Source organism: Balaenoptera acutorostrata, chromosome 18, assembly GCF_949987535.1.
Source record: "Balaenoptera acutorostrata chromosome 18, mBalAcu1.1, whole genome shotgun sequence".
In the NCBI taxonomy this organism is placed as follows: Eukaryota; Metazoa; Chordata; class Mammalia; order Artiodactyla; family Balaenopteridae; genus Balaenoptera; species Balaenoptera acutorostrata.
In genome coordinates, this window is record NC_080081.1 from 39,629,800 (window position 1) to 39,645,246 (window position 15,447).

At 33.2% G+C, this 15,447-nt stretch overlaps 1 protein-coding gene across 2 annotated transcripts in view; it reads left to right on the forward strand.

Annotated features, from left to right (window-relative positions):
- PCDH9 (protocadherin 9) overlaps positions 1–15,447 on the forward strand; it is a 979,957-nt gene that overhangs the window by 321,619 nt on the left and 642,891 nt on the right. The gene's annotated exons all lie outside the window — the stretch shown is intronic.

The following is a 15,447-nucleotide window of genomic DNA, read 5'->3' on the forward strand; positions in this document are numbered from 1 at the left end:
ATAGTATTGTAAGTTATGACTACTAACATAAAAAAAAAGTCAATATAACATATGTAGTAAATTTGTTTGGAAAAAATCAAAATTTACTCTGTGAAGTTTGGCCAAAATATTTTGTAACTAAAATTTTGATAGTATGAGTTTTAAAGTTTTTTTTGTGTATAATATTAAAAAGAAAAAAGAAAAAAAATGAAGCATTGTTCCTTGGTTAAAAAGTAATCTGCTTAAAGGTAAATACATTAAAAATATCATAGTTATGCCCCACAATTTATGTATTCAGTATGGAAATTATTCTCTGTCAAAAGAAAAATTTAAACACAGAAAACGGAGTCAAAAGGTTTTTTTTGTTTTTTGTTTATTTTTAACTGTCCGCGACTGTGAAACTATAAACCTGCTGTGGCCTGATACAGAAAGATCATGAACTGTGTAAACACAGAGCCATTTCTTCCCTGGTTATGTGGCTTTAGAAGATTTCTTTAGTGTTCTGAGCTTCCATTTCCATATCAGAAAAGTAGGAATAATAATATTCACTGTGTATATTGTTTTGAGAACATGAAATTCTCTACAGAAAGAGCCAGAGTGTCTGAACCTTGTCCTTGAAACACGGTATCAGTTACCACCATCTTCATCATCACCAGGATCCCACCACCTTGTCACAATAAAGGCCACTGAAGTCTCCCTTAAGGTGGAGAAGTTTCAGTTTTATATTTTAAAAATAACATAATTGAGGGCTTCCCTGGTGGCGCGGTGGTTGAGAATCTGCCTACCAATGCAGCGGACCCGGGTTCGAGCCCTGGTCTGGGAAGATCCCACATGCCGTGGAGCAACTGGGCCCGTGAGCCACAATTGCTGAGCCTGTGCGTCTGGAGCCTGTGCTCCGCAACAGGAGAGGCCGCGATAGTGAGAGGCCCGCGCACCGCGATGAAGAGTGGCCCCCGCTTGCCACAACTAGAGAAAGCCCTCGCACAGAAATGAAGACCCAACACAGCCATAAATAAATAAATAAACATATACTTAAAAAAAAATAAAATAAATAACATAATTGAGATCTTAAGAGCTCATCTGCCAAGGCCGCACAGCAAGTGTGTAGCAAACTGAGAAGGAGCCCAGGGCTCACGGCTTCTAGTCTAAATGTTCTTTCCATATGATTATAAGTGGAGAGAATAAGTACTGTAATAACGCTTCTCTTTCCTAATGTTTTCCCACTCTTACTCCTGTGTGGCAGGGGTGCAGTTTAGGGGATATGGATTCAAAGAGGATTTCTAATAAAAGAATTTAATTGATGGTGATTACTTTGTCTACTTATTTTAAATTTCTAGCTAACAAATGTGCATTCACTATTTATTTCACTATTATGCACTGAACTGTGTTCCCTCAAAATATATACGTTGAAGTCCTAACCACTATTAAATCAGAAGGTGACCATATTTGGAGATAGGGTCTTTAAGGACGTAATTAAGTTAAATGAGGGCACTAAGGTGGGCCTTAATCAAATAAGGATTGTGTCCTCTTAAGAAAAGGAGATTGGGGCACGGATACACTCAGAGTGTAGATTATGTGAAGATAAGGATATGACGATTACCTATAAGCCAAGGAGAAAGGCCTCAGAAGAAACCAACCTTGCCAGCACCTTGATCTTAAACTTCTAGCCTCCAGAATTGTGAGAAAATAAATATCTGTTGTTTAAGCCACCTGGTTTGTGGTCTTTGTAATAGCAGGCCTAACAAACGAATGCACTAGGCACTAGACAGTCTTATGAAAACCTTATCTACATTGTGTCATTCAGAGCTTGTCATTTCAATTCTTATGGAAATGCTAAGATAATTTCCCCAAATGGAGACTTTATTCTTTTCCTTGAAAAAACAGCCATCTAAGAGTCAAGGGAGAACAGTGATACCCAAAAATCTCTAGAAAGACCATCCTAATGTTACTTGAACACACTGTCCTAGTCTAGTCCTGTTAGTCTACTTAAGTCTCTTGTGTGATCTTCTTTTAAGAAGCTCCTTACATTGTGATTTACTGAGTCTTTTTGTGTCTATCACTCCTCAAAGAGTATTAGCTTGTGTAAAATAAAGACTATCCCCAAGGACTTAGCACAACAAATTGTAGTGTGTGGCACGTGTAGATACTTGATAACTGCTCATGGAATTACACTGAAACTTCTTCGTAATGCTGATCTGAGTACCTATGCTATGTAACTGACTGCCTTGGTAGTGAAACAGTCTTATAACATGATCTTTTAACCACCTCAATAATTAAATTTGCTTGGATGGTCTCCAGAAAAGACTAATTCATGCCAATGTTATTATAGTGAAATTCCACAATGGTAATTCTGGTTCTTGGTTGTAGAGATCATCCTTGGTACCTAAAGCTAATTAACATAGCAATAGAAATCTTAATCCATGCATCTTACAAGTGGAAAACCCAATTAGAGTGATGCAATATTAATTAGAAGAAAATAAGAAGTTTGGATTGAGAGCCTGGTAACAGTATGAATTATGAACATGAGAGGAGATGTAAAGCAGGGAGTGAAGGCGTTCCTGTCCACACAAGGCATTAGAGCTTCAAACAATTACTCAAGACACTCTGAGGGTTACTGTGAGAGTATTTCTAACTTCTTTTAACTCATCTAAAGAGGGAAGATACAACATAAAAAAGTGGTGATTAATTCTTTTTTCACAAATACTACACAGTTGTTGAGGAAGGGAACAGAGAAATTGTGCCCAGGGGAAATCACTTGAGAAGCAGTGCTTCCCCACTGCTCAGACAAGGCGGGAGCCACGTGTGATGCTAAAGCTGCATGAGGGAACTGGTTTCCTAGGGGAAGTTCATTATGTCAGTTAACGGAACTTCTCCGGAAAAATCAGGTTTGGAAAGCAAAATAGTATTTGGTAACATAATAGTGTAATGCAGGTATTACCATTGCCATTGTTGTTTTATTCAGATGATTATGTGTAGATAATAAGTAAATGAAGCCCTGCAAGGAATAAATGGTGATTAAATTACCATATCTAGAAGCAAAGATTTATTTAGAGAATTATCATAGAAAACTGTTAGGAAATATATTTTATGGTCTTATCTATATATTTTATTACATAATATTATAATACGTCTGTGTGTTACAAAGAATTTGATAAAGAGAATATTTAAATTTTTTTCTTTTTTAAATATTTAAAAAATTTAAAAGCAACCAAATATGCTATTAATGAAAGAGGCATTGAATGTGATAAGAATAAGGAAATAACATTAAAAAATTGACAATGTTAAATAGAGAATCAACAATTAACAACTGATGACTACATAATCATGTCAACCTCCAACTCAGAAATGAACGGGGAAGTGAAGATAAAGACTATTGTACAGGGGACAACAAACTGTTAGACTCCAGTGTGACTCAGTTAAATCAAATCTCTGCCTTGTGGCCCCTCCACATAGGGCTCCAAAGAGAACACATTCCGAATTCTCAAAATATTAAATGATTGCATATTAGGGAAAACATTTTATGAGGTACGTATTATAGATGCAGTAGATAGACACAAGTGTAAAGGAAGGCTTTGAGGACTCAATATGAGAAAGTGAGTTATTTTGACCGTTGGAAGCAAATCTTGATTTTTTAAAAATAAAATGGCTTGCATGAAGAATATTTAGAAGTCATATTTTAATATTTTTGAATGAACTATCATCATAGCACTCTACTTCTTAGTCCATTTAAAATCATTTAAGAATAAAATATTGATAGTTGAATCAAACTGACAGAATAAAGCTCACTTGTAACCATTTATGCCTTTTAGTTTTCTGATTTATATTCTTCCTAGTTCTTATGTCACAATTTCAGATAATTTGCTGAAATCTTTAATGTTTTTACAAAAAATATGTTTATATTTGTGCCTTTCATTTATATATTCATGCTATTTGCCAGTTTTGAAAAGTATTAAGGGTGTATGTGCTATATCCCAGCATGCTGGTTTGCCCTGTGGGGTATTGCATTCTACTAATCCAAATCCCTACACACTTAAGTAATAATACAGCTACACAAACCAACTCAGAATTCTGAGCTCTCTAACTCTGAGCAGTGAAATTCCTCTAACATTTAGCACACCTATAGATATTTCTTTTTACTTTCTTCATATGTGCATACTTAATGTGTGCATGTATACAAATGTATGCATACTTTTCATATATGTATCAATAATATAATTTTCAAAATGTTTATGAGACTGATTATACACATTTCCAGATTATACTGTTGTTTGTTTGTTTTTCATTAGTACATGATGACATTCCTTACATATTTTCTTTAAATGAAGAGCTTCCCTAGTACACTTAAATACTTATAGAATCTCATTTTAAGTAGCATTCCTCAAAACTCTTATCTTGCGTTCAGACTTAATTATAAAAAGGAGCTCATTGAGGATGTGTATAAAATGCAGACACTGTATTTTTTACATTTTTCTCTTCACATAAAGCATGTGGTTACCTGTGTAATATATTTACAAACAATAAAATGGTGGAGAAAATACTTTGAATTGGGAAGTTTTTACTGTCTTCAAAGCAGTATTACATGAAAAGGTAAATTTTTTTTCAATCAATCCTGCTCTGTATGTATTTGAGATAAAATATAAAAATATATTAAAATCTAACACTAACAATTTGATTGAATGAGGGCTAAGAACAGTGGCTTATAAAGTAAAGGTTTTCTTAAATGATGCATTTCCTGGGAGAAACAGATGGCTACTTGTTCATAGACTGGCGACCACAACTGAGTTCTCACCCAAAGGAATTTCCAGAAGCTTTTTAAATAGTACAAGTTGAAAACTAGTATTGAATAAAAGAGTAAGTAGACATTGGTCAAATATCTTCAGGATAAAGTAAATTTAAGAATGGCTGTCTGTAAGATTACAGGTTTTTGTAGGCGGTCTCTCCATTTCTCTAATGTCTCTTTGTTTTCTTGACCTTCCTGCTTCCTGCTTTAATTCTGTGCCAATATGACTGTGTGCTTTTGGAGTCTGACCTATGGTTGAAAGCTCATTATAGGGACTAGGTAAAACAGGAGGATCCTATATCTTTAAACTTTTTTAAAACATAAAATTATTAAATGTTATCTATATGTTAAGTACTGCACTTAAACACCAAATAGACAACAGTTTCATAAAATAGGCTATAGCTAGTAAATTGGAAAGAATTGTGGAGATACATTAGTACATTTTTGTTGATTATTGGAATCCACTTCACCCTCATTAATAAAACAGTAATAGAACAGGGTGATTGCAGATATTTGAGTCCTTTAACCATGCCAGAGAATTCACCTTTGAGTTTTTTAACGAATCAGCTTTGTGACATTATTGTTTACTCACCCTATGCCTCAATTTTCTTACATATTAAAATGGGAATGTAGATTGTATACATTATGTTGAGTGGTTATGAAGATTAAAAAGAAGATTAATGCATCTGAATTACTTAGAACTATATCTGGCACATAGTAATCAATATGGTCTATAATCATAAGCTTTTGTTTTTAATTTGGATATTAAAATAGCTCCAATCATATAGAACTAGATATGTCTATTGTCTTAGTTAAAATGGGATCTTTATTCAATTTACAAAATGGAAATATTTGAAAACAAAATTTTCAGAAATAACTCTGTTTTGAAACACAGTTTACATATAATTATGTACCCAACTGAAGGATGTGCTATGTTTTTCTCATTTCACTTATTCTTCATAGTCGAGGTTTGGTACATATAATTAGCTGTCAAGCATGTGCCAATTATGCAACAGCTTATGTGTATTAGCCAGGTGTAGCATACCTTAAATATTAATACTATGAATTTGAAGAAATTATATGAATTATGCCATTCTCCGCTCTTCAGATAATGGCCATACAATAATTTATCTATTCACCAGTGATTTATTCTTTTTGAATTGTGCATATTTTTTACTTATCAGAGCCATGATGCATTAACTATGTTATATCCTCAGTTATGACTTGAGCATAAATATTCTCAGCTCTTTCATACTCTAGTGATGCCAAAGGAATATTAGTTAAGATATAGCTAAAAAGTGATAAACATGCACTTCTAGTTCTATTTACTTCTAAACATTTTATCATATAATGAGGGTTTTAATAAGATGAAAAAATAAATGAGTTAGTAAAACATGACCATTGCAATAATAGTAGTCTTGGTAGTGTTATCCTTTTCCCAAGGAGAATGGAAGGGGGATGTAATTTGATTGGCAGTATCCCCAGCGGGAAAGCTAACCTGTAAAACTGAGGACTGTCAAGTTCCTCATATCTAATAAAAGAGTGGCAAATTAGAGTTATCAGCAGCACTAACAATAGGAACAGATTGCATTATAAATCATCATATCATTGACAGACAGTTACATTCAGAACTTTCCAAGCATGAGGTGGTACAATGTCCACCAACAAAGTTATTCAAGTCAAAAGCTCAGCAAGGATGTGAATATAAGGAAGTTGCTTCTGGGTGAATTGCTGGATTTATTTCTCCTATTATCTTCTTCCCATACACCTCCTGTAGTCATGAAAATTAAAGATAGAAAATACCTATTAGCACTCTTTGAGTCTGCTCTCCCTGCTCATTCACAGGCAATTCAAATGTACTATCCTTGTTTCTTAGGTTAGGAGGGGGATAAAAGTCTTTGTAAAAAGAAGGCAGAGAAGTAGTTCTGGAGTTGACAAAGAACTAACTGATCAATATTTTTATTCCAAACATGACACTTGACATTTGCAACTAGATATATATTTTATCTATTCTAAAACATTTTGGTAAAATAGTAAATCAGTATTTTTTGATAAATTATATGTTTGCGTAACATTTAATTTCTGCACAATCACTTCATCAGTGCATAGTCAATCACAAGACTGAGTGTAATAAATTGAAGAGATGGCATTGTCTCTGTCCATGAAAGGAAAACAAATATTGGTACTCCTTATACATGAGACAATTTAACCCAAGAAACAAGTCATCTCAAGGAGTAGTTGACAAAGTTTATGTAACATTTACAAAGTTACAAAGTTTACACAAACATTTTGTTTTCTCAATAGTGATATTCATATGGCAACATTTTGGACTTAATAGTTCTATAAATCGCTTAGTATATGAAAACTACTATCCATAACCTGAGTAAATTTCAGGACACTTTAGATTACTGTTAGAACTATTGTTATTAAGATTTTTTGTATATTTCCCCTGAAGTTTTGCCAACCACCCAGCCCAGCTCCACTGCACTCAAAACAGGAAGCATTCACATAATAACCTACCTTGTATTAAAATATATTTTGTACATGTGGTCTTCTCTTGAGGTCTGAAATTCTGAAGGAGAGATACTATGTTTTACTTAGTCTTTTCAATTCTTCCAGTAGGTTTAAATATGTGCTTTGCTTCTGCTTTATGCAAAACATATATTTGTTTAATGTGTGTGTATTCATGTAGCAAATTTTTAGCTTTGTTATGTCTTCTACTGAAATTGGCTTTGTCTTATGCAGTTTTGGTAAAATAAAGATTGCTTACCTAATGTGAGAGGACCAGATGCAATAAATATAACCTAACTTTGTCAACTGGATAAGCCAACAGAAACTGCTCAAGGTAACTGATATGTCTGCCTTATAAAGGGAGCTATTCTGAATCGAACTCTGGTTTTGTCTTTAAAAATATCTCATTTCTTATATAAATACAATCTCTGCCTCCATAGTTACTATAATTAAAGGTAGTTAAGAATATTGAATTTTAAAATGCTATCCAATATTCTAAATTTATTCACTTTGAAAATATAGCAATTATCTGAAGCCTTTTAACTGACATTTTCTGGTTTACCAGAGAATTCTCTGACATAACTCTACAATCTGCTCTAGGATTATGTTTTTCAGATAGATATTTTCAAACTGAACTAAGAACTTACATTAGTTTGTTGAGTATATTTTTTAGGGTTTTAATACAGAGTGAAATAAAGTACAAACCTCCATCAATCTTACCCAAAGAGAAAGCCTCCATTTCTGAACTCTGAAATTCATTCTCTGTTAGTTTTATGTAAATAAAGGTCTTGCAGATTCCAAGAATAACCCTAATAATCTGGATTTACCATAATTGTTGAGGCAGTCATATAAAGAGGCAATTTTTAAAGACTGATTGAAAATATACAAGCATTCAGGAGGCTATTGTTTTAGGATGCCTTTGATTTTGGAAAGGAGTAGTTTTTGCCCTGAAAATTGTGGCTCACTGTAAACAGAAATCCACTCAAAAGAACTGATTTGGAACACAAACTGCTACGTAATTTTCAATATATCCATGTTACATAAGTGCAGAAGGCTGCATGATTTCACATTACATTGGTTGAGGATTGGGGATTTGTGTTTCATTTCTGCTTCAACAATTGCCTGTAAAAAAGATGATGAATTGTGAGGTGGTTACAGGCTTTAATTTTTTGACTGAATGGATTGTATTTATAGAAGGTCATTCAGCTCCTGTGGGGAAGGTTATTAATATAAGAAATTATGTGCGGAGGTAAACCACCTCAATCAGACAGTGAAATTCATCATTCAATACTTGTTTAGGGACATGCAAAATACACTGTAAATTGAGTATCTCCCTTTCAAGGAGATTAATGTTACAGCTCAGGAATTTTCAGAAAGTTGTGATAAGAGTCTTGAGGATTAGTGGCAATCAGAATACAGTTAATTTGTCCTTTATTTACCCAGAGATCAAATCCACTTGAGGATATCTCCTTTCATTCTTGTTCTGCCTATTTTGCTTGAAACACAGGGGAAAATGGCTGTCTATTCCCCCCATCCCCAAGTAAAAGGGAAAAGTACACATCTTTAAATATGTGGGTTCATTAAGTCAAGTCTTTACAAGGCAAAGAATAAATAAGTAAATATACCTCATGTTTAGTTATCAAGTATATGTATTTCTGAATAATAACCTGTCAGAGTTTATACTTGGAACAGTGTAGTAAGGGTCACAGACAGCATATTATTTAGGTTATTCTAAGGAGCAAGCATATTATCAGTTATATGAATATGTTTAAGAAGTCAAAGAATGTTAAAAACGTTGTCCTAATTTGTTGTTTTGAAAAATGAACACCATTCTAGGTTTAAAACTTAATAAGGAATAAAAGGACGATGTTATATATAATTTTAAATGTTGATATTAACACAACCTGACTTTGGATAACCCCTTATACTTCTCAAATTCTTTACACTTCATTATCTCATTTAAGCCTCCTAACCACCTTCCCTGACTGGCAAGAGAGGGTTATATTATCCCCATGGGGACACAACCACTTTCTCATGGTTTTACAGTGAATACAGTGCTTTTTTCCACTGGACCATTCTGAAGACTATGACTGTATGCAACGTGTGTGAATGGAATACTAGCAAATATTCAATGATTCTAATTAGCTGTAGCAGTGTATGGGGTTCTGTGAATGCCGGTGTAACGTGTGGTTCCATAACAGAATTCGAAATTTTACTGAATATTTTATTCAAAATAAATAAGTAGTTTTAAGAACCAACTACCCACTAGACACTGTGCACATCACTAGGACATCAAAGGGAAAATAGACACAAAAAAACACATAATTACTATACAGATAAATGGATGTTAAAAATTTTTCTTTGTTATGGATGCAAAAGGAAAAGTATAAGGAGGGTCTAAGCCAATGGGCTTTGAATGAGTTGGTTTTAAGATGTGAGAAGGAATCTTGGAATATTAGCAAACGTTGAAAATTACAGAATGAAACATAGAAGAACAATTAGTTCTCTTAGGAGGCAGTAAATTTAGATGTCATCACTTATAGGTGTACAGGGGATAATGAAAGGTATGGAATAACATGAAGATTCTCTGAGAAATAAGAAATGGTGAGAAACTCCCCAGAAGTGTAGACTTGAGAAATGTCAATATATAGGATGTTTCCAAGGAGAAAGGAACAGTCAAGGATAATGAAATTAAGAGAGTTATTGAGGAACAGAGAGATTAGCATTGTGGGAGGAAAGGGAAAGAAACCAGAGTGATGACTTTCCAAGAGTAATTATAGTTAAGGAAGCTGCGGCATGGTTGAGAAGTGAGGAAATTGAAAACAATTGAAAAGAATACTCTTTTCAAAATGCACTATGAGAGCAATAGGTGGAAAACAGAGGTTTGAAAATACCAGTAAGTGTTACAATAATTATAGGTGAATTTATTTTACCATGACCAAAAAAAAAAAAAAACATAAATCTTTTATAAGAGAAGTGACAAAAGTTAAACATTATTTAGATTTAAATGCATCAGGCACATTGGGAGCATTTAGTGGTTTTATCCTGATAATATAAAAATATCTGGGTATCCATTTGATACTTAGGCACCTATTCTACTTCTCTGCTTATTTTTTTCTCAATAGAGAAACATTGGTTAAAATTACTGCTTTAGCAATTATAAAAACTGTTAAAATGGTAAATTAAGACATTCTTTTTTCTTTTTGCCTTAATAAAACTGAATTTGAAAGTCTGTTTCTCTTTATTTGTCTTACCCTTTGCTATAAAAGAAAAGTTAATAAAGTGATATAAAAGGCAGTTTAAGAAGACAGTCTTAATATAATGTATACAATTATAAAAGTCTATGATGAAGAAGCTTTTGGTTATAAGAAACAGAAACTCACTTACACCAGCTAGATTAAAATAGAGATCTCCTGACATCCAAGGGGTGAAAATGAAGAACACTTGAGTAGTTATCAAAAGTGGAACAGAAAATGATAAATGAGGCAGTTTCTCTGTGTGCCTGTGTGTCCTTCACTCTCTGTCTGTCTGTGTCTCTGTCTATCTCTGTTCCTCTGTTTTCTTTCCACTTGGTATCTATGTATTTCTGGAAACATCTGTTGACTTTCTCCATACTGTTTTGTCACAACTTGTACATGGCTGCTGCAAGGTCCTTGTATACTCCAATCCTTCAATTTCAACTTCAATCACCAACTGAGACTTTCTTTTCTCCCTCTTAAATTTCCAGGAGAGAACTGGGGAGGAAGAACCCATTTTTTAACATAGCCATGTACAGCAGTTTCCACACAAGACACTAATCATCTTGGATTTTGCTTATTTGGGTGTCTAAGGTACACCACTTTCCTAATGTGCCTGGTCTGGAAGGGACAAGGAATGAGAGAGAGGTGATTGAGTCCTGTAGTTGGAATGTCTCTTCAGGGGATTGGGTAAAGCAGAAGGAGATATCTTGAGTAGTTTGTCACATATATAATACTAAAGTGAAAACATGACATTTTAAATAGGCAGAGTTGTTCATATAGAGGGAATCAGTACCCAGGAGCCATTTTAGTAATGGATTATTTATGTATTTTTACCTTGTAATGAAATTAAAAGGGATCTTCTGGTCGAGTCTATTTTACATACTTTCTGTTTGTATTGGATTCTCATACCAAGTATTTGTCACTTCTTTTCCATAAACTTATTTTATACTGAATCACAATGAATAACTATCATAAAAACAAATAACATGTCAACACATTTATTCGACCAGAACCTTCTTGAAATAATGCCTTAATTTTCATCAAGACTGTAGTGATTAATGTTTCTGATTATGATTATCAAATAACTCATTAGTGATTATATTTCAAAAAGGATTTAAAATATAAAATGTTTCAAGAAACTGGTGAGTCATTTGACTCAGTCTGTTGAAAGATGGGGAAAACTGAAAGGACAATTTTGACGCTTAATATGAGGCACTAATGAAATATATGTTAGGCAAGTGTGCCCGACTTTTACATGCAACACATTCCCAAAGGCTTAGTTTCATGGCAGTTCATTTTGAAGTGCATTCTTGTTTATTCATGAAGAATAAATTGAGCAAAAGTTGTTGCCTTGTCTAAAGTGACATTAACATAAACCATCAAGTGAGTGGATCAAGGTTTCAGCAAGTGAAGGGTATGTTTTATTAGTTGTTGCTCAATATATAAAGCAGGCAATTGAAATAAAAGAAAGTAGGTAGTGACTTTATTTTTCATTTGTAAAAAGTTTCAGTTTAATGAGCAGCAGAAAATACGGTTTTGTTATCTTTCATGTGTACTTTCGATAGCTTGTTTAAAAGTTTGTAAATATTTGCTGAATGTGCCCCTTATTAGGTATATGTGTGTGCATGGGTTTTCCTTTCTCAGGCAAACATCCCTTCTCGTGTTTAGCTTTCTATTTTAATAAGACTGTGGACAAATTTCTATCCTCCTCCATGCTTTAGAGAGCTCACTAGGGAATAAGATTGGAAAGAATGTTTTGTACTTTGAGATGATATGTACAATATCAGTTAGCTTAAAAGCACAAATACCAGTTGGTAAAGTTCATTCAAGCCTTGCTCATAATCAACCATTAACACAAAAGGGTCTAAGCTGTGTGAATAAATTATATATACAGCTTCAATATTTAGACTTACACTTTTGACCATATTCAAGCACGTATTTATCATAGTATTTGGTTTTAAACTCAACAGACTCTCGTTTTTTAGCTCATGTTTCAGAATATCTGATTGGCCCTTTCAACCTCCCAGATTCTGAGCATGGCATATTTCCAGCTGAACTGAGAAAGGTGTATTTTATGAATATATTTGGATATTTTAGTTAAGCAGATGGTTTCTTAAGATTTGGTTATAAGTTCCTTCCAGGGAAAAACATCTTTTTTTTTTTTTTTTCTTGTTCAATTGAATGGCCACCTGGATTGAAAGAACTATAGGCTCTAAATCCAGTCTATTGACAGGTCTTTGTTATTAGCCTCTTGCCTGGAAGTGATCTGGGCAACTTGTGAGAATATTAATGCACTGAGTTCAAAGGTCCCTTTAAAGTCTGTAAACCTATAATTTAAAATATAGGATTGAAAATACAGCTGAATTTTTTGTTGCTTCAATTATAGTAACAGGAATTAAGATAATTAAGATAATTTCTACTGTAAGTCACATAAATAAGATAAAATACATCATCCATTGGCCTCTAAATATTTGCTCCTGTCTCTCTGCCTTGATTTCTTCATCAATAATAGAGGTTAAGAAAAGAATCTCTAATGTCTCTTTCAACTGTAATATTCAATGAATCTATCAGATGTTGAAGTCACCCAAAGGGAAGGGAATTGTTACAAATCCTGACTTGCAAGTACAATTTTCAAACACAGACTCCAAGCTCTTAAAAGAGTTTCCATGCCACAGAGAGGAATGAAAAAGAGACCTAATAGAACTTAAAAAGAGTAAAGGCTAAAAGGAAGGCAAAGAGGGATTCAGAGCTGCTGAGCTCAGAGTCAGGAGTACGAATCATATTTACTCCGATTTCTTGTTTCTTTTGATGTTGAGTCTCAAAAGAAAACAGCTACCTTATCTGGTTGGTTCCTTCTGCTTCTCTATACTCACACATGCACATACACAGACATACATACACCCCCAGCTCCCACTCTTTAGAAGCTGGAGAAAAGTTATGTTTTGTTTTTTAAAGTGTTCCATAGTTGTTTGGATTATTGCAGAACATTGTGGATTGTCTGATTAATTTAAACATCTTTCCACAGTGATGCACGAAAGCCAACCCAAATTAGTGTTGATGGTCTCATTCCGGGCTTATGTTAGGTCTCTTGGTAATCAAAATGGTAAGAAAAATATATCATGTAAATAGTCTAACAGAATTTTTTTTCTTCCATGAAGGGGTGTAAAAAAGTCTACTCATTCTTATCAGATCCTTATCATCTAAGGTTGAATAAAAATAAATCTTTTGTAAAAGGGCTTGACATTGTAAGAGAATGCTAATACAAGATCACAAAGAGCCATGTTTCAATGGTATTGAATTGTAAAAGGCAATAATTATATATTTTTTCTCTTTTCCTAAAATTATTTTCCTAAAATCATGTATTATCTTGATTTGGAAGTGGATTTGAGTTATCGGTATTACTATTATGAAGAGAAATGTTTTATAAAATGTTCTCTACATATTGTTCACTCACTTTAAATATTGCCCCATCCTTTTCCACTTCATAAAAACTGTCACAAACTTAAACATTAAATCTTATTTACTGGAACTAAATATATTTATTTTAATATCAGTATAGGACTAAAATACTTTGTTCTTTGACAAAGAGCTATCATTCTGTATTCTTCTGAAGAACACTATAGAGAAAAAAAAAACACAATGTAAAAATGCAACTATTTAATCATATTCTCTTCAGATTTTATTCTTTTTGTTCCCTTTATTTTAAGATATTTACCCGTGTTGCTGAATACATTTTGAAGATATGGAGAGTTCATAAAATGAACATTTTTTTATATAATTGGCACATATAATATACTGCCAATTTTTTGAGGACAAGGATTATTTTTTATTTGTATTCTTTTAACCAAGTCATTAAAAAGTATATGGCACAGAGGGGGTTGTTAAGAAATATTTGTTGAGGTGAATAAATGCTTTTATTTGGGAGAGCCTTCACAAAAGATACAGCATTTAATGTCCTTCTTGAAGAGAAAATCAAATTTTCTTCCTCAGAAATGTTTCCCAGTTATGCTTTATACTTATTAATATATAGTTTCAAAATTTTGTTTTTGGAACATGTTCCTATAATCTATTTCTGGTTCATTTTCATGCCTCTCATCACCAGGGGAACGACCTTATAAGACTAAATCAGGGAAGTGTTAGTGTTTTAGAGAATCATCTATGTGTTAAAGTTCTATGACCTCAGGATTAAAAGATAAACTTAACGATGGCTTTGCTGAAGTTAAATTCGTTGGCAGCTTAGAGACAAAGAAAGTAACTCAAAAGATGAACTCTATAAGCAGTGACTCATCTACAGATATTTCCTTGTTTGTTAAAGTACATTCCTTTGGGGATTCTTGTCCCAAAGTTATAAGAAGAACCATTTTTAAGACTTTGAAAGTGAGCATGTTTCTCATGTGACTTGGTTTTGTTCCTTAAAATACATAGAACTTCAAGAACTTCAATTTAAAAAACACTCTAGCCTTTTAAACATTCACAGCTAGATAGATTCCAGACTTGCTAAAGAGTTTCCATCCAACATCACTATGATTAGTTTCTTTATTTTGGCCTTAAATACTCTAAACTATCTCAAAAGGCACTGGATGCACCAGTTCTTTTTCTGAAAAGAAAGTCAATAAACATCAGACCTTTGATAGTGGTTTTTTTTTTTTTTTTTTTTTTTTTTTTTTTTTCCTTATGAACAAAAAGACGTTCATGGAACATGAGAATTAAAATTTTTACTTTGGTTTTAATAAAAGTCACATGCCTTTTCAAAGCTATCAGCAAGATAAGAGCAAATGATTATAACAGAATCAGTGGTAAAGTCTCAGCTTTCCTGCAGTCCCTTTATTAACTAAGTTATTTACACCATTTTATGAAGATCTGATAGAGACTGATATTTGGAAAAACAAACCCTAACTTAAATTTTGGGGAAACAGATCTGATAATATCTCACATACA